This window comes from Cynocephalus volans, chromosome 4 (assembly GCF_027409185.1).
Source record: "Cynocephalus volans isolate mCynVol1 chromosome 4, mCynVol1.pri, whole genome shotgun sequence".
Taxonomy (NCBI): Eukaryota; Metazoa; Chordata; class Mammalia; order Dermoptera; family Cynocephalidae; genus Cynocephalus; species Cynocephalus volans.
This window is the reverse complement of record NC_084463.1, coordinates 38,995,370-39,018,535: the sequence shown is the minus strand read 5'-3', so window position 1 is coordinate 39,018,535 and position 23,166 is coordinate 38,995,370. Positions and strand designations below refer to the sequence as shown.

Sequence of the window (23,166 nt, the reverse complement as noted above, 5' to 3'; positions counted from 1 at the left end):
TTTTACACTGTGAGGAGTGATAACACGAGCTCTTTAGAACGTAACCTCTTTCTCCAGCATTCAACTTTGGGGAAAATGCATCCTTGAGGCTGAAGTTGTACACAGTACTCATCTTTTGGGGTGAGATTTAAGGACACAGTTTGGGGGTACATTTCTTTTTTTGTTTGTCTTGCCTTCTTTTGGGGGAGGGAGAGGTGTGCAGGATGGTCACTGGGAGTTAAGTGCCCCCAGATGGGGGGAGGGGGACTCCTAGGGTGTTCTTTTCTGAGTGGGAAATACAGGAGAGGCCCATTTGAGACCGATCCAGCCACCAACGTTCCTCTGCTCTCACTTGGCTGCCTAGTCAAACTGATTGCAAAAGTGATAGGGATGCGAGCTCCTTTGCTCTTTGGCTTCCCCACCCCCACCCCACCGTGTGCTCTCGCAACTCCCAACCCGGGCTGTACGCCTGGCCTGCTGCTTTATTTAATCTCTTATGACCGAAAAGAGCTTAGGAGTTATGGAGCATGACTGGTGATACTGTTCGGGCAAGCGTCCTTCGGCCTCTGGTCTGAGTCTAAGCTCCAGACACATACTGAACTACTTAAGGGTATTGGGATATCACATCTGTAACATACTCTCAATGCATTCATAAAAGTACTGTTATGTATTTTATATATAGAAATATAGATGGTGAGATGATATAAGGATGAACCAAACATGGTAAAGATTTTTTTTGTAATGGGGAACCTGGGTGAATTCTTTGTATTATTCTTCATCGTTTTCTGTATGTTTGAAATTATTTCAAAATACAAAATTATAAAGCATTGTGAGAGCCTAGTTTTCGCAACTCTATGCAAATAAATTTGAAAATTAAATAAAATGAGAAGATGCCAGTCCTGAAATGCAGAAAGCAATAGGGTGGGTAAAGATATAATAGGAAAATGCAAACTACATTAAGTTGATACAGCTATATTAACATCAAACACAGTAGACATTAGGGCAAGAATACTTACTGAAGATTAAAAAGGTCGCTGCATAAGAATAAAAGGGTCAGCATATCAGGATGATATAACATTTCTAAATCTTAGTCAAGTAACGACATAGCCCCAACATCTATGAATCAAAAATGTACAGGAATAAAGGAGGAATGTGAAAACCTGACATTATATTACCTCCTTCAGTAACTGATAGAAAAAGCAGTCATAAATTCAATAAACATGTGGATGATTGGTTTAACACAATTAGTGTGTGTGTATACATATACATACACACAGATATTATAGAGAGAGAGAAGAAGAAAGAAGAGAGAAAGAAAATAAAAAGATTTAAAAAAATTATTCTATGTAATTGCCTCACAAAATTGTGGAGGCTTGGCAAGTCCAAAATCTTCAGGATAGGAAAGCAGGCTGGAGATCCAGGTTGTGTCTGGTTTATTTTACTAAGTGTAATTTGAAGGATTATCCAAATTGTAGCATGTATTGGAATTTCATTTTATTTATTTATTTATTTATTTATTTATTTATTTATTTATTTATTTATAAATTTTATTTTGTCAATATACATTGTGGCTGATTATTGCTCCCCATCACCAAAACCTCCCTCCCTTCTCCCTCCCCCCCTCCCCCCCCAATGTCCTTTCTGTTTGCTTGTCGTATCAACTTCAAGTAATTGTGGTTGTTATATCTTCTTTCCCCCCTCCCCTGGTTTAGGAATTTCATTTTATTTTAAGGCTGAATAACTTCATCGTTTGGGGAGGAGAGGGGATAGTGAGAGGATGGTGTATGGACTTAAGATTGCAGCTAGATAGGAAAAATAAGTTTGGGTGGTGTGCAGTAGTGCTAGGCATCTATAATTAACAGTAACTTATTGTACTCAAATGGCTAGAAGAGAGGAGCTGAGATGTTCTCATCACAAAGAAACAAGATTTTTTTTGATGGTGAATTCGCTAGCCACCCTGATTTGATCGTTACGCATTGTATACACATATTGAAATATAACTGTGGGGCTGGCCGGTTAGCTAACTTGGGGGAGCGTGGTGCTGCTAACACCGAGGTCAAGGTTCAGATCACCTTACCAGCCAGCCCCCAAAACAAAACAACAAACGAACCAAAAAGAAATATAACTCCACCCCATAAATATGTACAATAAACATGTTCAATTTAAAAATAAATTAAAAAGTGATAGCAAAAGTAAATTAAATAAATAAATGACCAAGATGGGGAAGAAAAATTTCGTTGTGTGTATTTACCACATTTTGCTTGTCCATTCCTCCATCCCCCTTTTGGCTCTTGTGAATAATGCTGTTATGAACATTGGTGTACAAAAATCTGTGCAAGTCCCTGTTTTCCTGTTTGAGGGAAACATTTATCATATGTAATTGTCATAAATTGGCTGGCATAAATTGTCTACCTATGTTGATTAAATATATATCAAATTTATACTCCAAATGACATCTTGAAATCAGTTTTATTGATGTACAAAGAGGTTTCGTGGGAAGGATGTCTTTACCCAAAGAGTTTTTACCTGAGAAAAATAATGAATTATAGTTATTTGTATTGTATTAGTATTTAATTTGTTTTTCATTATTTTGCAGCCTCATGTCCATTTCTTTCAAAGTACTTTTTCTTACTGAAGAGCCAATGTTTATTCACACTCATGTGCACACATATATTTACATATATGTATATGTTTATTTGTGCAAGTAATATTCTTTTTATTTACAAAGAAAAAATTACTTATAGGTTCATTGCTGTCTTAACACTCATTGTTAATGTTTATTGATTTTTTTCTTTTAATGTTTTAAATAATTGTTATGGTAGTGTATATATGTGCAAATTTGCAGCCTTGGCATGCAAAATTTTATTGTATTAATTCCAGTACTGCTGCACTGTCTTAATAATTACCATTCCTAATGGCTTAGTTAATGTCTGTTAACAGGCTATACATTTTTTTCATTATCCACTTAGTATTGGATCTTTTAGCTGATCTTTCAGTTTGTAGATTGTGTCTGTCAGAAATAGTGTTGCAATGAAAATCTTCATTAATTTAGCATTTTATACATTTTGAGTGATTTCTTTATGCTAATAATAGAAGAGAAATTAGTGAACATTTTAAAAGCTTTTGACAAGAATTGGCAAATTGCTTTTATGTAGGTTGTACCATTTTATACTGCCAGTGAGAACATTGATTTGATAGCATCATTGTGCATGTTGGGTGTTAGCATTACATTTTTTAGCAGGTTAAATTGGCACCTTGTTATTGTAATCTGTATTTTTTGTGGATAGTAAGGTTCAATATTTTGCTTTAACATTTGTTACATATACAGTTGATCCTTGTTATTTGTGGATTCTGTGTTTGTGAATTTGCCTACTTCTAAAATTCATTTGTGACCCCAAAGTCAGTACCCATGGTGCTTTTGCAGTCATTCACTACATATGTTGAATGGAAGAAAAGTTTGAGTCTCAGGACACATGTTCCTAGCTGAGGTGGAGCAAGGTGACAGTCTGTCTTCTTGTTTTGGCTCATGCTGTAAACAAGTGTTCTTTTTACAGTCTATTTAGTGCCATGGTTTTTGCATTTTTTGTTCTTTCTATTGGTGATTTCACTGTTTAAAATGCCCTCCAAGTTTAGTGCTGAAGTGTTGTGGTGTTGTCTAGTGTTCTTAAACTCAAAAAGGCTGTGATGTGCCTTAGGAGAAAATACATGTGTTAGAGAAGCTTCCTTCAGGCACGAATTCTAGCACTGTTGGTTGTGAGTTCATTGTTGATGGATCACCAATTTTTATTAAATAAGATATCTTGAAACAGAAACACATGTAAAACAAATTATGTATTGATTGATGAAAATGTCAGAGCAGAGGTTCACAGGAACCTAACCCTGTATTTCCTCTAGGAGCAATGTTTCAGTGGTCAGGGCAGCTTTATAGACCATAACTACTGCAAATAAGACTGTAATTGTAATTGTCTCTATTAACTGTTAGAGCTTGGATTCCTGGATCCCTCAGTGCTTGGCCCAGTGACTGACACATTCAAGGTTCTCAATAAATATTTGGTTGAGTGAATGAATGTTACTTGCTGGTTGTATTCTTTTGTGAATTTTATGTTCACCTCTTTGCCTGTACATTGATTTAATCTTATAGTTTTTTGTATCAGTTTGTAGGAATTGTTTGTATAAAATATCTGCCTTTTATTTTCTCATAGGTCTGGGATAAAAGTGAAAGTGGAGATTGGCATTGTACTGCTGGCTGGAAGGTTAGTTTTTTACAGTGATTTTTTTAAAAATTGAAATGTTTACTATAGGTATTTGGTAGTGTCAATGACTTGCTGTTCAGCTTTGAGAAGATTATACAATTTATAGTTCTTTTCATGGAAAGATATTTTACATTTTTTCACTATTAAAGTAACAGAAATACATTTCAGGGAATCTGAGAGTAAGAATGTCTGTAATTTCACAGCATTCTAATGTGGCTATTCTAGGATTTCACCATATTCTGCTTATTTCTTTCTCACCTTTTCCTTTATATATTTTAAATAGTTTTATTTGTTGCTTAAAAAAAAAAAAACACCTTTACTCAGAATTTTTCATACCTCAAAAGTCATAAATTTTAATTTACAGTCTTAAACATGCAGTTGTACAGACATCACCACAATCCAGTTTTAGAACACTTCCATCAACTCGGAAATTTTCCTTGTGCCCATTTGTATTTGATCCCTCTTCCTACCCCCAAGCCACAGGCAGCCACTGATCGATTTTTTTTATAGTTTTTAATCTTTTCTAGATGTTTTATATAAATGGAATCCTATAATATGTAGTCTTTTGTATCTGGCTCCTTTCCCTTAGCATATTTTTAAGGTTTATCCATGTTGTATTCCATGTCTGTAGTTTGTTCCTTTGTACTGCTCAGTAGTGCATTGTATGGATATGTCCCATTTTGTTTCTCCATATGTTTTCCTTTCTCTCGGATAGATACCAGGAGTGGAATTTCTAGTTTGCGTATGTTTAACTTTCTAAGAAACTGCCAAACTCTTTTCCAAAGTGGCTGTACCGTTTTCCATTCCCACCAGCTGTATATAAGGGTTCCAGTTTCTCTGTATCCTCATCTGCACTTGATATTATCTGCCTTTGTTACAGCCATTTTCGTGGGTGTGAGGTGGTGTCTCATTGGATTTTTATGTGTTTCCTTAATGACAAATGATGTTGATTATCTTTTCACATGCCTATTTGCCACTATTCATATATCTTCTTTGGTGAAGGGTCTATCCAAATTTTTTGCCCCCCCCACGCTTTTTTAATTGGGGTGAGATTCACATATCATAAAATCAATTATTTTAAAGTAAACAATTAAGTGGCATTTACTCCATTCCCAATATTGTGTAACTACCCACCTCTTTCTAGTTCAAAAACAATTTTATCATTCCGAAGGGAAACCCCTATTTCTTGCTTTTTAGCCTAACAACATATTTCCTAAGTACTTTCCTATGTCTTTAAAGTCTCTTTATAAACATCCAATAAATACACCATTTTGCTTAACTGAAAATACCATTGATGAACATTTTTTTGGGCAAATCTTATTCTTTAGTTAGATTCTGTTTTACTGGGAATCTAACAGTTTATAAAACCTCTCAGCCTTAGTGCCTTTTTTACTTAATAACCCTGTATAAGAATTAAGGTGGAACCCAAAAAACTGGACAAAACAAAGGATACAAAATAAGGGTACACAGATTAACTTTGGTTGGTGACATTGTTACCATGAAGAGTTATCAGGTTAACAACGTGTTCTTATGTTGTTGCGTGTAAAAAATGTTAGATATACAGAAGTGTGAAACACATTTGTAAATGTGATTGGTGAACTCATGTTTATTTTCAGACAGTGTTTTTCCTGGGAGGCACCTAGCAAATTCTTTTGATGTTGAAATGCTTTCAGACCTTTTCATCCTTTTTTTTTTTTTTTTTTTTTTTGGTGTGGTCAACATGAAGAGGGTGTAGAATAGTAATTGACATTTTTCGTATATAAAGATAATGAGATACTTAGTTTTACGTTATTTTCTCAGGATATAAGTGTTTGGGCTTCTCTGTATTTGCTCACTGAATGCCTCTTTTCCTCAAGTAGTCCATTGTCTAAGAGCCACTGGTTAGGATCTTCTAAGCATTTTGCTGCTGTAGTTTCTATATACTGTTAGGCTTTTGAAGCAGATAATTTTTTTTAAATAGAAGAGTGCTTTTTAAAATTGAGCTATAATTTACATCCCATTATGTTCAGCCATTTAAAATATACAATTTAGTGATTTTGAGTTATTCAAAAAGTTGTGCAAATGTCAGTATTATCTAATTTCAGGACATTTTCATCACCCCAAAAGGAAACCCATTTAGCAGTCACTTCCCATGTCTCCCCTTTCCCAGCCGCTGGTAACCACTAATCTACTTTCTTTCTTTATGGACTTTGAAGCAAATAATTTTGATTAATCTGATTTTATTTATTTTGTTAGGTAGATGTTTCCTGTAGAAAGAATTTGCAAGTTAAGAAAAATTGTGGACTCATAGAATATCTGTTGCAAAGCTTGGTTAGGCTAAACTCTGAAGCAAGTCTCCAACTGTTATCCCTGGAAGTAGTCAACTTTATCTGAATGGATTTTTCTTTATTAGTAAAATAATCGAAGAACTTGATTCTAGAAAGACTGCAATCCTCAGTATAGAATATCCTCGAAAGGTTAAAGAATTCTGGAATTTAACTTTTTATTTAAATACTAAATTGAGTTTTACTTCTCCTTTAAAGAAGTAAAGATATCTGTATTCTTTTTCAAGTAAAACCTTTTATGTGTGAAATGTGAATGAATTCAGTTTCCACCCCCCCTAGAATAAACAGGGCTATTGAATATGTGTTCTTTTTTTTTTTTAATTCCCCAGACACACAGTGGATCTGTATGGCGTGTGACATGGGCACATCCTGAATTCGGACAGGTTTTGGCTTCCTGTTCTTTTGACCGAACAGCTGCTGTGTGGGAAGAAATAGTAGGAGAATCAAATGATAAACTGCGAGGACAGAGTCACTGGGTGAGACATTTGTTAGTATTCTGAGGGTGGGGAGGAGGAGATGTGAGCAGCCAGGGAGCATTAGTGTCATAACACCGTGCTCTAACCAACATAGCTAACAGGCCAGCGGGAGCATTAGTCCTTCTAAGAATATCTCAGGCACTTGCTAAAATGTTACCAGTCCCCTCTTTACTTACCAGTTCCACTTTTCTTTTTTCCATATTTTCCTCATACTTGTCTTTTAGTTTTGTCTTGGGCCTGAAGTGGTACTCGGGAGCACCCATGGCATTGTTTAATTGTAACTTTCATGATGAATCCAGAGTATTTACTTTGTATATGATTTTATTTTATTTTTTTATTTTTTTATTTTATTTTATTTTTTTTTATATATGATTTTATATACTATATGTTTTATATGGTATTAATGTATGATTTATTACTTTTTTAAAACTTTTTTGCCTTTTTCTTTTTTGTCTTGTTTTTTCTGGTTTGTTTTTGGTGGCTGGCTGTACAGGGATCTGAACCCTTGATGTTGGTGTATACGATCATAAGGATATGGTTTTAGAGTACCCTCTCAAATCCTTTAAAAACTTGCTCTGTTTTGTTTTCTTTTGCTTTCTTACAAAATGCGCTCTCCTTTATCTGCGCCTACTTTAAGCTCTAGCTCTGCCCTCATTGCATGTTTGAGTTTGGGCAAGAACACACGTTGTGTGCTGCTCAAGTTCCTCGTCTGTGAGTGAGAGAACCGAGCTAGGTGATCTTTAAGACCTTTCCAGTGTGTTCATTTTAAGATTTTATCATCCATATGCTTGTTCTTTCCCTCTGTCATTAGTTTTTTGTAATAATCATACACATGGTATAAAATCCAAAAGTGACAAAATGGTGCACACAGAAAATGCTCTCCTTCCCTCACCACCTTGGTCTCTCCCTAGAGGCAGCCGCTACTGCAGCTTTTTGTGTGTTCTTCTGGAATGTTTTCTTCTCCCCCCTTTTCCTCCCATTTCCCCGCTAATGCATTTTTTTTTATTGCTGTAAATATATCTAATATAATGGTCATCATTTTAACTGTTTATTTATTTTGGCATCGGGCTGGTACTGGGGATCCAAGCCATTGACCCTGGTGTTATAACACTGTGCTCTAACCAACCGAGCTAACCGGCAGACCCCCATTTTAACTATTTGTAAGTGGTGTACTTCAGTGGCATGAATTACATTCACAATGCAATGTACCCATCACTGTTATCTATACCCAGAAGTCCTCATCATCCCCAACATAAACTCTGTGACATTAAATAATACCTCCCTTTTCCCCTCCCCATAACCCCTGGTAACATCTACTGTACTTTGTCTATTAACTTGTCTATTCTAGGTATTTGTGTTAAGTGGAATCATACAGTAATTGTCCTTTTGTGACTGACTTATTTCACTAAGCAAAATGTTTTCAAGGTCCATCCATGTTCATATATCATGTTCATGTATCAAGCATACATAAAGTTCATTCCTTTTTATAGCTAAATAATACTTCATAGTGTGTATGTATACCACGTTTTGCTTATCTGTTCATTTGTAGGTGGCCATTTGGGTGGTTTCCATTTTTTGGCTATTGTTAGGAACACTGCTATAAGCACTGGTGTACAGATACCTGTTTGAAAGCCTACTTTCAGTTCTTTTGGATATATATCTAGGAGTGGAATTGCTGGCTCATATGGTGGTTTCATGTTTAACTTTTTGAGGTACCGTCAAACTGTTTTCCACAGAGACTGTACCATCTTACATTCCCATCAACAATACACGAGGTTTCCAATTTTTCCACATTTTTGTCAACACATGATATTTTCTAGTTTTTTTGTTATAGCCGTCCTAGAGGGCATGAAGTGGTATCTCACTGTGGTTTTGATTCGCATTTCCCTAATGATTAACAAGGTTGAGTATCTTTTCATGGGGCTATTGGCCAATTGCTTGTCTTCCTTGAGGAAATGTTCATTCAAGTCCTTTGCCCATGTTTTTATCAGGTTGTTATTTGTTGTTGTTGAGTTGTGGGAGTTCTTTATATATTCTGGATATTGATCCCTTATCAGATACATGGTTTGCAAATATTTTCTCTTAGTCTCTGGGTTGTCTTTTCACTCTCTTGGTAGTGTGCTTTTGTTTGTTTTTGTTTCCGGCAGCTGGCCAGTACAGGGATCAAACCCTGGACCTTGGTGTTATCAGCACCATGCTATAGCCAGCTGAGCTAACTGGCCAGCCCTGTAGTGTCCTTTGATGCACAAAATTTTTAAGTTTTGACGAAGTCCAGTTTATTTATTTTTTCTTCTGTTTCCTGTGCTTTTGGGGTCATATCCAAGGAATCATTGTCAAATTTACTGTCATGAAGACTTTCCCTGAGGTTTTCTTCGAGAGTTTTATAGTTTTAGTTCTTAGTTTAGGTTTTTGATCCCTTTTGAGTTAATTTTTGTATATGGTATAAGCTGAAGGTCCAAATTCATTCATTTGCACATGCATATCCAGCTTTCTCAGCACCATTTATTGAAAAGACTGTCCTTTCCCTGTTGAATAGTCTTGGCACGCTTGTTGAAAATTAATTGACCATACATGGAGGATTTATTTCTAGACTATTCTATTCTACTGGTTTTCTTATGACAATACCACACTATTTTAATTACCATAGCTTTCTAGCTTGAATGCTATTCATACTATTTTACAACTCTTTTCTTGCAGGGGGAGGAGTTGGTCTGATTGCCTTTGCACTGGGGCCTCCCTAAGACAAACAGCTGCTGGGCTGAGCCCGTGGCGCACTCGGTAGAGTGCTGCGCTGGGAGCGCGGCGACGCTCCCACCGCGGGTTCGGATCCTATATAGGAATGACCGGTGCACTCACTGGCTGAGTGCCGGTCACGAAAAAACGACAAAAAAAAAAAAAAAAAAGACAAACAGCTGCTTAAGGAGAGAAGGGAAATGTATACAATTAGAAGGAATTTTTCTGGCATCAGTCTGAGGTGTATCAGTTTAGTATACTATAGGGTGGGTTTAGGAGTGGTGGCGTATGGAGTTTTTCTTCTAATTTTAAGATGTTTATTGTATTAGTTAAATCAATTAGTTAAGTTAATACATTTATTTTTTCAACATTTGTGTTGATGTTACTTATTCAATGGTGTTTGTAGAAAAAAAGTTTGCTAAGATATTTGATGTTTATGTAATATTGGTCTTTTAATATTGAAACTCCTTGAGAAGTATTTTGGTAACCACAGGTAGTAAACTGTTGATTTTTAAATTTTATTGACATTTTCACTCAAATATCGTCTTATCTGGGTACCAGAAAATAGCTTTTAAATGTGATGCTGGACTTCTGTGATCGGCACAGTGCCAGCTTCCTACCATTCACTATTAAACGCTTTCACTTAAAGGTAAAGAGTGGTGGTCTGAGTAGGACTAGCTAACTTTTTATGCTTAAAAGAAGAAGTTGCATGCCTTCCATTTGCTGTTAAAGGATTTAAATAAGTTTAATTTACTGCTTGCAGTGTGCTTTCTGTGACAAAACTACCAAAATGAAAATTCTAACATTTTCTGTTTTTGTGACCGGTCTACTTGAGAGATTGCTTACATGATAAAGCTTAGGCTTTCTAAGGTAGACTGTCTTCTGCTTTAAAGGAGTAGTTGACTATAGCTCACTAGTTTGTTAGCAGTTGCCAGCTGTGTGCAGTATTCTGCCATGTGCTTTGTAGGAAATTGAGGCCCAGACAGATTTTAAATAATTTATTCAGGATTATGTACCAGTAAGTGGCAGAGGAGTTTCTGTGTGGTTCTAGAGCCTGTGCTCATTCACTCTACCATGCTTTGTTTTTGTATGTGGTGGAATTGTTAACATTTTTTTTCAGGTTAAAAGGAAACTCTAGTGGATAGCAGAACTTCTGTTACTGATGTGAAATTTGCTCCCAAGCATATGGGTCTTATGTTAGCAACCTGTTCAGCAGATGGTATAGTGAGAATATATGAGGCACCAGATGTTATGAATCTCAGCCAGTGGTCTCTGCAGCATGAGATCTCGTGTAAGCTAAGCTGTAGTTGTATTTCTTGGAACCCTTCAAGGTAAGCTTATATATCAAACTTCTGATAATATAATCCTAGTAAAACAAGCTAGTAACTTTTAGGCTAAGAATTCGATGGTTTCTGTTCTCAAAAATATATAGATATGTAGAGTTAAAAAAAAATACGTAGAATAAAAATTCTCCCTTTTCCACCCTGTCATGTCTTTTGTCTTCCTATTTCCACTCCATAGAGGAAGCCAAGCATTGTAAATATTTTGGTGTGAACCTTCTGGGTTCTATGCATATATAAATAAATATTTAATGTATTTATAAACACATATATGTGCAAATACAACCAGATACATACGAACACCTAGAGGTAGGCACAAAACACAGAGATATGTATAAACACACATATTTTCCTTCCTTACAATTTGCTTTTTTCACTTACAAATACATTGTAAGCTCTTACAAATCCATATCTTAGTATCTCTAGCCCCACCTCATTTTTTAAACTGCTATATAGAGTGTGATTGTAGGAATATACCATAGTTGTTTTTTATTAAACTATGGGGATCCGAACCCTCGACCTTGGTATTATCAGCACCACACTCTAACCAACTGAGCTAACTGGCCAGCTCCTCTATTAAACTATTTTTTAAAAATTATGAGAATCACTTGGTAAAGAAAAAAATTCAAATAATCTAGAAGAATATAAAATGAAAGGTAAAAGTTCTCTTACCCTCTCAAAACAAATGTCTTTAGTAGTTCTATTTTTAGACTTTGATTCTGATGGTCACTATTTTATTTATCTTATTTTAAAATTAAGTTTGATTTCATTTAATTTTATCTTTTAATTTTACTTTATTTTCTTGGACTTTGGTGTTATCAGCACCATGCTCTAACCAACTGAGCTAACTGGCCAGATCCTATTATATTTTTAAATCATTTATTTATACCTCTGGTTCTTGCTATGTTGTCTTTAAACAGTATTTGTACTCACTGAAATGAAAGATGAATATAATGCATTTATAAAACTTTGTACCTCCCAAGATATGACTAGATAGATATTTGTGGTAATGTTGATAGTTGTTTTAGTTATGTTGAAAATCATTATAATTTCAACTAAAACATTTATATCTCCACTTACAGATTTATCAATTTTTAGACTATATATTGACCCCCCTTTTTCCTGAAAAATGAGGAAATAGCTTATTTTGCTTCTACTTCACATTGATCCTTCCATTTCCTAATTTTGATGATGTTGCTTGCACACTGGCAAGATTTACGATATTTATGTTTCATTTCTGTAAACATGTAATACATATATAAGTATTTTTGGCTTCTGACTACAAGTTGATTCTAAAAATTATGAAGCAACCAGATTCACATTATTAGATTCTGTAAATATTCATTGTTGGTGCAAGTATTATCTATTTCATGAAAACTTTGTTGTTTATGCAGAATAATTTGATGTTACTCTCTGATAGATGCTCTGTTTTCTTTCTTGATTCTTTTACTTCTGGCTTATAATTAGCTGTCACAAGTTTCATGTTTTTAAATTTTTATTTTATTGAAAAATAACTGATTATTCATATTTGTGGGGTATTGTTGCATATCAGTACCTGTGTACAATGTGTGATGATAATCATGTTCTCTTTAATCTTTTTTTTATTTCAGTGGCACACTCTACAAGTAATTTTTTCCCGTATGGGTTGGATGGTGAACTTTGAATTCTAGCATACCTGAACATGTTTTAATTTTAGCCCAGGCTAGTTTTCGAGTTCTAAGTACAAACTGAGTTCTAACTTCAAAGATATTATTCTTGTATCTTTTTAACTTTGGGTTATGTTAATGAGAAGTCTGAGGTTGGTCTGATGCTGGTTCTTTTGCAGGTAGCTTGTTCTTTCTGAAAGGTTTTAGAATTTTGTCTCATTACTTTGAGTTCTGTTCCAAGTGTTGAGTTCTGTTACCTAGTTTGTGTTTGTCATTTTGACACTTTTTATGATGGCTTTTGATAGTTGATGTAACTGAATTATAATGTAGCCCCATCTATCAGTCTCTCCTTTATTGTTAGAATGCTTTTTGTGTTTTATTTTTTGAGCGATTTTTCCCCTCCTTGATGCTGTCAAGTGTATTCTGAAAGGTTTTTGGTTTTGCCTTTCACATTTAGGTAATTAAACCTTCTGGAATTGCTTTGTATGGTTTGAGGTAGAAAAATTCCTAGATTTACATTTAACCAGGATGTTTCTATGGTTTTGTTTGTTTGTTTGTTTTAAGTTTTTCTTATTAGGGAAAATTTCAGATCCACCAAAAGTAAATAACAGAAGTACAATGGACAGACCCTCATACCCATCACTCACTTATTTCAAGTCAAGTCACTTGTTTCATCTCTACAAGTATCCTCATTGCCCTCCCTCCAAAAAAACAACAAACAAACAAAAACAAAACCTGGATTATTCTGAAACAGGTCCAGATATATACTATTACATGCTGATCTTTTTTGATAAGTTTTGCTTGGCACTTACTGATCTCTTTCAAAATGAAGGTTCTTCTCTCAAATTGGGGATATTCAGTGATGCTTTGATAACTTCCATCATCTCTACTCTGTCTTTCTGAAACTCATATTTGATTATTTCTAGATTTACTTTCCCTTTTGTTCCCCCTAGATTTACTTTCCAGTTCTTTAAAATTGTTTGGAGATTTACTACTTTGTCTCCCAGATCTCCAGCTTGTTCTCCAGATATACATTTTATCCCATCATTGAATTTTTGGGTGAATGTTAGTCATTTTTAATTGTTAAGTCTTCTTCTTCTCTGATTACTCCTTTTTTATACAAATCAGTTTCTGTTACATGGATACAATATTTCCCTGAGGATTCTAATTAAAATTTATTTCCATTTTTTCCCAGAACTACAATCAGTTCTCATAATTTGTAGTAGTCGTGTTCTGTACGGTTGATGTGGGCACGGAATTAACTAACACTGCATACCGAATTGCTCCTGAGGGAAGACAGTGTTAAGTGCCCCGTCACAACATTTTCATCAGCTGCATATAATGTATAACCTTGTTTTCTGTTTCTGTTTAAGGACAACTTATCTAGTATATGAGGGTGCTTCAGAAAGCACATGGAAATATTATTATCTTTTATTCTATTTTTCCACAGACTTTTTGAAGTTCCCTCGTATAATGTCGATTCATTAACATTGAATTCATGTCCAATAGCGCTATACCTCATGCCTGAGCAGAGCTTTTGAACACATGCTTTCTCCGTAAGGCACAGCACAGTCTTGTGCTGAGGAATACACGTGAGAGTATTTCCACACTATGCTCGGGGCCATTTTAAACGGCAAAATCACCAACAAAAAGCACAAAATGGGAAAAGTGTGGCACTAAGTAGGGTGTGAAGTGGGCCCTTGCTCACAGTATGAGAGCTGAGGGTAAAGGACGAGCGTCACTGTGTCACCTCGGCTGGCAACGTGCACATCAGGAAACTCACGGTTTTTGCAGAGCTGCTCTGTGCATGGTGGTGAATGACATGGAAGCCTGCAAGTGTTAGGTTTTATGCTTACAAATAAATTTTAGGCCAGTTTACAAATACAGAATCTGTAAATAATAAGGAGGATCGGCTGTATCTCTTTTCTCGAAGATCAGTTGTTCTTTCTGTACACCCTGGTCTTTATCTTCTGTGCCCCTTGTTTTCCTTAAGTGTCTGTCAGTCTTTGATTATCTATTTATATTTATGAACAGGGGACTTTTATGGCTAGTAGAGAACACTGGTGCTGGTTTTTCTTCTTGTTACGTGCTCTTTCGTCTTCACAGTTCGCCCTGTTAACTAGGAAGGCTGACTGAGTTTGGTCCATGTAGGTGGAGGGGCTGACAGGAGGCTTTCTTGTGGGGTTTGTATATCCAGAGCAGTCTAGCAGGCTGGGTACCCTATTGCCAAAGAAAGGGGGACTTTGCTTTGGGGATGGAACACTTCAGTGTGTTTTGTTCCTCTTTGCCTCTCTCCCTGCCAGTTTTGGAGCATGTACTGCTTTATTTCAAGTTCTAACCATCTCACTAGGATCCTTCTCAGACTGTTTAACCTAGAGCAGGGTCAGCTGCTAGCTGTCCCTGGTTCCCTGAATTCTGTTATTTAAATAGATTACTTCGTAATAGCCCTGTGACTCATTTCTTTTCTTTGCATTTATTAATTGGAGGTTGGAGTTTCTGGAATTTTCTACCACTGATGGTGGTGTGGACCACTTTTGCCTTTGCATTTTCTCTCTCATTCAGATCTCCTCCTGTTTCCTATCTTCCTGGGATTCCTCCAAAAATCTTGATGTCTGATGGCACACTTTCTTGACTTCTAGCACTGTTATGGTATTATTTTTTCATCATTTCAGTGGAACCTTAGGAGGGAGGAGAAGGAGACACAGGTGACCTGTTTACATTATTTAGTCAGAAAGCTAGATGGTTTTTCTCACTGTTTAGCTGTGAATTATATTTAGAAAGTGGTTTAAATGTGAACATCTTGTTGCTGGTCATACAAATGAAGTAATCCTCAATTCAGGTTGTTATCTGAGCATTTCATAATTTGATTTAAAGATGTTTTTTAAAAATTTATGTTTTTAAAATATTTAGTTTTTAGTAATTTTACAATGTTACTATAAATATACTTTTGATCCTCATTTCAATATCTAATATCGTAAAATCAAAACATATTTGTAGTACATTGAAAAAAGAAATTTTGTGGGATATGGAAACTACTGTGGGATTTACATCTATCTGAGTGGCCAGCAATTATTATAAATGACTTTTAATTTTATTTTATTACTGTGGCACTTTACAGTTTGCCTGGTAATTTTCTTAATTAGATGATCTGATCTCATTACCTAAAGGTTTAGAAATAAAGAACTGAAAATTCTTTTTTCAATTACCACATTTTGTTTTTAGCATTAAGGGTTAGTAGATCATAATATCAAGGTCAAAGTTTAAGCAAGGGTGACATGTTCACAGAGCTATTACTTAATCTGGATGAGGGAGGAAAAGAAAATCAATATCTAGGTAGTTAGGCATAGCAATGAAAAAGTCACTTCAGTAGAACCATTCATTCTCTCTTTTTTTTTTTTTTTTTTTTTTGTCTTTTTCGTGACTGGCACTTAGCCAGTGAGTGCACCGGCCAGTCCCATATAGGATCCGAACCTGCGGCGGAGCGTCGCTGCGCTCCCAATGCCGCACTCTCCCGAGTGCGCCACAGGCTCGGCCCGAACCATTCATTCTCTTATTGCTTATCTTTAGCCTTTTGCAAAATGAGGTTGACCTCAAATGAATAACATATGGAGAGCAGGACTTCCTGAGGGGTAGTCTTTTCTACTTCTTTCTCCATCTGAGTTTCTTCTTTTTCTATAAAGCTCTTAAAACATTTTTGTCACAAAGTTGGTTACAATCAGGTTATTTTTTGTTTTGTAGTTAGTGACCAAATCTTTCAGGAGGAAAAACTGGTAAGACCTCTCAGGTATCTTTTTTTAATCTATTGAATACTTGAAACCTTTTCTTTTGGGAAAAGAACTCCTTTCTATCTAAGCCATAAGAAAATGTTAAAAACCATCCAGAAGGACGGTATCCTCAGTTCTGTGTGTAACATTCTCAAGCAGGCACACTTGCAAGGTGTAGCTGTGTCAGGTGTATGACAGAGAACTAGTAGGGACAGGCTGACTTAGGTTGTCTGTCTGCTTGACTCCAGTTCTTTAATTCTCTGAATTAAATGTGTATTAACTTTATCATTACATAAACTACTTCTTACTCTCCATTTCCAGCTGTCGTGCTCATTCCCCCATGATAGCTGTAGGAAGTGATGACAATAGTCCAAGTGTGATGGCCAAGGTTCAGATTTTTGAATATAATGAGAACACCAGGTCAGTACTGCTTCTTTATTCATTAACTGAATTGTGCATCATTCATTACATGTTTACTGATTTCCTGTGATATGCCAGGTTCTGTGCTAGACTCTGATAATTTAGGGCTGAATGATAAGGAGGAACAGATAGTTGATATCCCAGAGTCAATTTGCAGGGAAAACAAAAAATAATAGTAAAAAGGATGATGAATTTTGGGCTGAGCCCGTGGAGCACTTGGTAGAGTGCTGCGCTGGCAGCGCGGCGACGCTCCCGGCGCGGGTTCGGATCCTATATAGGACTGACTGGTGCACTCACTGGCTGAGTGCCGGTCACGAAAAAACGACAAAAAAAAAAAAAAAAAGGATGATGAATTTTATGATCTAGGAGAATCAGTGTTGAAGAGTTTATACCTGGGAGGACCTCATCTAGTTTTGGGGCAAAGGAGGTTCACCTAGAAGAAGACCTATAGGATAAGAAGTTGGCAAGACAAAGAGGGCAGAAGCACTCCAGGTGGACAAGATGTACCAACCTGTTTCTACTGTGTTTGGAACAAAGTAGGCAGAAGGGAGTGTGGTGAGAAACAGACAAGACTCATATCTGCAAGACCTAGCGTCCGTCGTTTTGATTTTATCTTACAGGTAATGTGAGCGGGGAATGATAGGATCAGAGAGTGGTTTAACTCTTCCATCGGTATGGAAAGTGTTGGGAGAGAACACGAGTAGATTCAGTGCAACAGTGTTGGTGAAATAGTCCAGGTGGGAAATTATAGTGGCTGTGGAATAGAATAGTGCCTGTGGGGATGGAGAGAAGTGAGAAATTTGAGAATAATTTAAGACGTGCTATCAATCGGATCTGATGATTGATTAGATGTGGGAGGTGAGGGGGAAGGGGAAGGGATCAAGATGATTCCAGGTTCTGGCTTAACAGTTTAATGGATAGCGTGTAATTTCTAGAGAAACAGGGCAGACTTGGGTAGAGTGTGGTAGCATGTGGAGATAAATTAATTTTGGTCACGTTGAGATATAGGTATGTGTAAACTCTGAGAGCCATAAGCACTGTGTCAGATATACAGATGGTCCCTGACTTAGGATGGTTCAACTTAATGATTTTCCAACTTTCCAATGGTGGGAAACCATCACAATTTTGACATAATGTACAGTATTCAGTAAATTACCCTAGATATTCAACACTTTATTATAAAATAGGCTTTGCGTTAGATGGTTTTGCTCAACTGTAAGTGTTTTGAGTACATTTAAGGTAGGCTAGGCTAAGCTATGATGTTTGGTAGGTTGGGTGAATTAAATGCATTTTGGACTTAGATATTTTCAACTTACGATGGGTTTTATCGGTACGTAACCCCATTGCAAATCAAGGAGCATCTGTACTCAGTCTTATGGAGGAAAGAGCATCCATCAGGTGATCAGGTGGGCTTCATAAGTGCTAGACAAAATTCTTGGATCTAGAAGTCAGGCCTTGCAAGAAGCAGAAGAGACGAACTGGTATAATTCTCATGGGCTCTTGTATTAGTCTGGTTCTGTTGCTTATAACAAAACACCTGGAACTGGGTGATTTGTAAAGAATATTTATTGCTTACAGTTTCTGAGACTGGGATGTCCAAAGTCCATCTGGTGGTGGCAGTGACAGTGACCCAGAGGTCTCACATTGCAAGATGGTGGAAGCAGAGAGAGCAGAGCAGAGAGAAACAGACTCTCCTCTTCGTTTAAATTCCTCAGAACTGTGCCCTTGACCACCATTTTTAATCCATTCACTACTGCATGGTCCTACAGTCCAATCACCTCTTCAAGGCTCTACCTTTCAATTACGATAATAGGATTTCCCACCCTCCTTACAGTCACAGTGGGGACTAAGTTTCTAATACATGAAACTTGGTGGACACAATTCAAGCTTCAGTGAGTTTAGAGGGGACATAATTCAATCCACTACAGCTCTGCAATTCAGAATGTTACCACTTGGGTTTCTGAGGGGCTGTTATATCTTCTACCTTCCTGGGTTCTTGACTTCTTCTGAGAGGCGCTGTCTACAATTGTGCTGTTTTATAGAACTCGCTGGGGTGGTGGAAATGGTCCGTATCTGTGCCATGTCATGCAGTGGCTATTAGCTGCATGCAGCTATTGAAACCCAAAATGTGGCTGATGCAACTGAGGAACTGAATTTGTTAATTTATATTAATTTAAATTTAAATAGACACATGTGGCTAGTGCTACTTATTTGCCAGCATACTTCTAGAATTTAAGAACCTTCCTCTAGACCTTTTTGAGATTTTCATAGCCTTTTTAGCTATTAAAATTATGAATCAAATTGGTAGCACATTTTAAAGAGGCTTCATGAAGAATTAGTATTTTTAAAGTAATTTTCAAACTTAGCTGAACAGAATGAATACGGAGGCATAAATCCAAAACTTAAAAGGTGGACCATTTCTAAAAACATAAGAAAATAAAAGTACTTGATAAATAAGATTTGATTAAAAAGAAAGAACTTGCAGTTAGTTCTGAAAGCAAATACAGGCAAGTAGAAGTTACTTGACTACTTAAAATAACCCACTGTTAAAATAATCTCTGGTTGCATATGAATCACTTAAACAATAAATCCAGATTAGGGGATGGGTCCTCTGTATTGTCTCACGTAACAAGGAGCCAGGGGTGGAGCAGTTCTGGGGTTTGTTAAATGACTCCCTTGCTTGATGGTGACATCAGGGACCTACCTAAGTCTTTTCCATTTCTTTACTGTCATCCTTAGTATGTTGGTGACAGCTCCCTCTTATGATCATAAGAGGCTGCAGCAGTTCCAGGTTTCACATGCAGTTATTTCCTTTCATGTGTCTTTTTATATTGGGGAGAAAAAAACTTTTCTAGAGGCATATTAGCTGGCTTCTCATCAGTGCTGCTGGTCAGAATTGGGTCATCCACTCATGCTTTAGCTGCCGGGGAGTCAGATAGCAAAGTGTCTGGCATTTTCAGCATCTGAAATGGGCGGGGAGGGCAGTGGAGTTGGGTAGGTAAGTGTCTGCGTGGACACGCACGTGTGTGATTGACTTAGGAAGTAATCTGACTTTTTCAGTTCGGCACTTTTTGTATTTCTTGGTGTTGGTTCTTTGAGTAAGAGTTGTTTGAAGGTTCTTATTTAGATTGAGCGTGTTCACATGGAGGCTATGTGATAGTGGACTACATAGCATCCAGTTATTAATACCTGTTTATTTTCTTGTAAGCAGTATCTCCATTTGGTGGTACACAGGAAACATTTGCCAAATTAACCAGTATTGGATATATTTATTTTTATTGGTGAGTGAAAATATTAAGACAGATCTAGACTTGATAATAATAATGCAAATGCCATTTCATATATATTATGAAATTTGAGTCTTAACAACCACCTTATGAGTAGGGTAGGCAGCTTTTATATTAGCACTATTTAACAAAGGAAGAAACTGAGACCAACAGAGTAAAATGACCAGTCTAAGGTCAAATACAGGAGTCAGGACCAGAAATAGGTCTTTTTTGTTTATTCTCCTTGTTTACTCTCATTGTGGCTCTTATTCAGTTCCTGCAGATAGGAAAAACTTTAGAGAACCTTTATTAAAGTATAAAGCTTGTCTCAGGTAAGAAAAAAAAATCTCAATTTTTTCCAACATTTCATAAGCATCAGGGACTGTACTAAGAGCTGAAGATAAAAACGTGACTATACTGCAGTCTTGTACCTAAGGAGCTTACAGTCTTTAGGATATGAGCTCAATACAGTAAACTGCAGTAGATGCTAGGGTAGTAGCTTGTACCAGGTACAGTAGAGCAGAAAAGAGCTGTCACTTCTGCCTGAGAGGGCTATGAGAAGTGTTGGGTAGAAGTTGATGTTTGAGCCTCAGTCTTGAAAGATGGCGGGTGTTCTGCAGGCAGAGAGGAAGCAAGAGCAAAGATGTGGAGCAGATCCATCCTGGTGAGGTGTTAGATTGGGAGGATGGGTGGAAGAGAGGCATGCCAGCAGGCCAGGCAGAATTTGGAGAGTGCTGCAAGCACTCAAGTTTGGTGTTCCTCCTATCACATTTGGACTTTTGAAGGGTCCTGTAGAGTTATATGGTTGTATTTACCTTTTAGGAAGTCGACCTTGGCAGCTGTGGGGAAGTGAGACTGAAAGCAGGGGAGTCAGAATTAATGTGGTAGCCCCACTGTGATAAAGAATGAGGATGTGCACTAAGGTAATGGGATGAAGAGGAGGGGACTTGTCTAGGGCTTGGAATTGACATGAGTGAGTTGCCAGTTGAAGAGCAAGTGAGTCCTTGGTTTCTGGCTTGTCTGATAGTCGTGCCATTTATTGAGATGGGGACTGCACAGAGCAGTGAATGAATGTGAATGGAGAGAGAGTTCACTTGGGACATACTTAGTTTGAGGTGCCTTTGGGGCATGCAGGTGGGAATCTCTAAAGGGCAGATGGATATGATGTCAAAGATTAGTTACCTGTTGCTGCATAACAGTATTATCACAAACTTAGTGGACTAAATAACACACATTTATTATCTTACAATGTCTGTGGCTCAGGAGTTAGGGCCTGACTGGGGAAGGCTCCACATTGGCGCTCAGCTGGTTGTTGGCAGCACTTATGTGTCCCCTCTCCCTAGGGGAGCTCATGGCGTGGCAGCTGCTGCTTAAGGCCCACAGGGGTGCAACTTATAAGGCAGACAGCTGCTGCTTAAGGCCCACAGGGGTGCATCTTATAAGGCAGGCAGTGCCAGCTGTGCACTGTAGTCATGCAAATGTCGTCCCCTCACCTTTGCCATATTCCCTCCCCTGGTTAAGAAACAAGTCATGGGACCCACCCACACTTGCAGGACAAGACTCCAAAAGGGTGTGATAGCAGGAGGTGGGGGTCATGGGTCACTTAGAGTCAGTACTGGTGTTATCCCCACTTTACAGAGAACTTCTTGCTCAAGGTCAAGTTTCAGCTGATAATGGATTTGGTGCAGATTGAAACACAGGCATTCAGACTGCAGTGTGTGCTCTTAACTAGCCCTCTCCTATTTCTGGCCTTTGGCAGATGGGGCTGGAGGTGATAGATATAGGAGTTATTTGTTTATAGGTAGTGAAACCTTGGGTATAGAAACTTTAATGTCCATGTGAATCATCTGGGGATCCTGTTAAGATGCATATTTTGCTTCTGTAGGCCTGGGATGGAGACCGAGGTCCTGCATTTCTCAGAAGTGCCCAGGCTGATGCGGACCATGCAGTAGAAGCAAGGATGTGCACAAGATTGTGTACAGTGATCGTACAGGGTGAGAAGAGGTCAAGGAGAGAACCAAGTTGGTAGGTATTTCAGAAAGAATATTGGGGTAAAGAAAAGATCAAGTACAGAATGCTGGAAACACCAATATCTTAGAGGAGGGTAGTGGAAAGGTGGGATGGGGACATCTCTCTGTCCCTCGTCCTACACACAGGGTTGCTTGCTCCAGTTCTGTTCATGATATTCAATTGAAGACATAGAACCTAATAGGAAACTCTGACCTGCCATCTCCTTTATTGTCCTCTTATTCTCTATTTCCAGACAAAGAAATAGAATTGTAAGAATGAATAGACTTTGGCATAGTTTCCTGTTATCATCACAAACTCAGTTCCTGTTTTTTATCAGCCTTACTTTTTTATTTATATTCAAATGCTTAGGAAATTCATTACCCTTTCCTTAAAAAAGATATTAATTGCAAATAAATCAAGACCTTTCTAATTAAATTTTTACTAAGCTGTTTTAAGCCGAACTTGTATTATCAAAGGAGGAAACCTGGGAGGTTATATTAGTTTCTTATGGCTACCATAACAAATGACCACAAACTGGGTGGCTTAACAGAAATTTACTCACTCACAGTTCTGGTGGCCAGAAATCTGAAATCAAGGTGTTGGTGGGGCTGTGCTTGCTCTGAAATCCTTGCCTCTTCCAGCTTTGTTGGCTCCAGGAGTTCCTTGGCTTGTGGCAACATAACTCCAGTCTCTGTTGCTGTGTTCACATGGCCTTCTCTGTGTCTCTGTTTCTCCTCTTTTGTCTTTTATAAGGACACTGGACATTGGACATAGGCCGACCCTAAATCCAGGATGATCTCATCCTGAGATCATTAATCACATCTGCAAAGACACTTTTTCTGAATACGGTCACATTCACAAGTGCTGGGGGTTAGGACTTGGACGTATCTTTCTTGGGTCCTTTATTTTCAGCCCACTACAGAGGTAGGCACTGTTTGATTGTGAGCAGTATGAA

General features: G+C 37.3%; 1 protein-coding gene across 7 annotated transcripts in view; it reads left to right on the top strand.

Moving 5' to 3' along the window:
- LOC134375477 (40-kDa huntingtin-associated protein-like) overlaps positions 1–23,166 on the top strand; it is a 34,818-nt gene that overhangs the window by 2,121 nt on the left and 9,531 nt on the right. For 3 of the 7 annotated variants that reach the window (XM_063093928.1, XM_063093929.1, XM_063093931.1), the window contains exons 2-6: positions 4,182–4,232; positions 6,886–7,032; positions 10,886–11,096; positions 16,837–16,935; positions 22,087–22,226. The gene's annotated coding sequence lies outside the window, so the exon portion shown is untranslated. Of the gene's footprint in view, positions 1–4,181; positions 4,233–6,885; positions 7,033–10,885; positions 11,097–16,836; positions 16,936–22,086; positions 22,227–22,964; positions 23,041–23,166 lie in introns of those variants that run through there. The other 4 variants (XM_063093934.1, XM_063093930.1, XM_063093932.1 and 1 more) reach the window with 4 other exon arrangements.